Source organism: Lepidothrix coronata, unplaced genomic scaffold (assembly GCF_001604755.1).
Source record: "Lepidothrix coronata isolate B3197 unplaced genomic scaffold, Lepidothrix_coronata-1.0 Scaffold179, whole genome shotgun sequence".
Classification (NCBI taxonomy): Eukaryota; Metazoa; Chordata; class Aves; order Passeriformes; family Pipridae; genus Lepidothrix; species Lepidothrix coronata.
Genome location: NW_016690359.1, coordinates 794,903 through 796,804, shown reverse-complemented (window position 1 = coordinate 796,804; position 1,902 = coordinate 794,903).

The window sequence follows — 1,902 nt, the reverse complement described above, 5'->3', positions numbered from 1 at the left end:
GGATCCTCCAAAGGAAGGTTTTACCGAGAGATAAAACCCTGTTACTTACAAAAAAATACAGAGAAGCAATTTTGGAGGGGTATTGAAATGACGACTTTTCACCTCCAACCTCCCATGAAACGCATCTATTTATTTCTAAATAACACAGCTCAGCTCTCCATAAATCTCCGAGGCAGGGAACCAAGGAGGAGATGAATTATGTGCTGCTGTGACCCCATCCCTGGTCCCCATCGGGCAGCTGCCTGCCGGGCAGGGACGGAGGCTCCCGTGGCCCGTGGCTCCAGCTGCGGTTGGAAGCGTGGCGGTCTCAGAGGGATGCTCTGGCTGTTGGCTTCTGTCAGCCAGACCTTCAAATCTGCTCCTTACGATTCCTTATTTGCATTGCAAACAGCTCAAAGGAGGTATATGAGGAGTAAATAGGGTTGGGTTGGGTTTTTTTTTAAGCTAATATTGTGTCACCCTTGGAAGGGGGGGTGATATTATAAAGGGCAGGCGGGGAGATTGTTGCGCTCTCAGGGACAGTTTTTGACATCTAATTTCCAGAATTTTTTTGAAAACTCCTCTGATTTGGTGCATCAGATGAAATTTCATCAATAGCAATGGGAAACAAAATGGGAAACACTAAGGAGAAAGGGCCAAGGCTCCAAAAAACATCGGGGGGGGGCTCAATGTGCTCTTGTGCTTACTCAGAGCCGGACGCTCCCACCCAGCCCTGAACACACAGACACGCTCTCGGGGTAGGAGCCGCCTGCTCCTGCTCCCATGCAGGTTTTTCTCAGCGACTTCTAGGCCTCGACTGGGGAGGGGAAAAAAAAAAAAAAAAAAGAGGGTTGTATTTGTCTCCGTGCAATGGGAAGGAATATCCGTGCGCTGCGGCGCGGGTGCGTCGCTGGAATGAGCTCAGCGGCACCGGAGCTGCGGCTTGTGCGGAGAGATCCCAGGAGCGGGCACATGCCCTTGACACGAAATCACCCGGCGAGTAATAAAGGATTTCCTGCCTTCAGAGCCTGCTTGAGCCGGGGGTTTAGCCTGGGTTAGGCTGCGCAGCGCCCTGACAAGGTTACAGGGTCTAACAGGGCGCTGATGCCGGGAACACGCAGATATCCCTGGTTGTAGATGTTGAGGTAGCCACGGCGTGAGCTCCTCACCGGCAGGACCTCACCGTAAACAAAAAGCGCGCTCCTCTCCTTGAAATTCACCTTGAACGCGGTGAGACGGGGTGGGTTTGCCGGTTGGGGTCGGTTTGGGGCTTTTTTTTATTATTATTATTATTCGCCACCCCTTTCCCCCCACAATTGTCAGCAGAGAGGCTGCAAAAAAAGCCGAGGAGGCACTGCAGGCTGCGCAGCGCTGGGAGCTGTCAGCCCCACGCCACTGCAGTGATGTCAGCCCGCAGCCACAGCCACTGCCACCCCCAGCCCCTGCACACACGCGAGTGCAAGAAGAAGAATTCATAATTACAGTAGCGTAGCCATGAAACCAGCAGTGCTGGGGGTGGGGAGGGGGGAGAGAGCGAAGCCTCATCCAAAATTGGTGCTTTAATTTTTTTTTTTAATCTTTTTTTTTTTTTTTCTCTCTCTCTCTCTCCCTGCAAAGCTGCACCCAGCTCTGCAGCATCCTTTCTCTGCAGTGGGGTTTGGGGGAGTCAGAGCAGGGGGTTCCCCCCCGGCATCCCCCCCAAAGCGGGTGGAGGGTGCGGGGGGAGCTGGGCAGGGCTGGAGGCTCTTTCCCCGCGGGTCGCTGCTTGTTTTAAAAGGCAGCATTTCTGCGGACAACACCCGGAGCATCTCTGCGGGAGCGGGGCTGGGGGCGAGGGCTGCAGCCGCCTTGTTTGCGGCGCACGGAGTCAGCAGCTGGGATTTTTTTTTTTTTTTTGGCTGAATAATCCTTTACGGGGAGGGG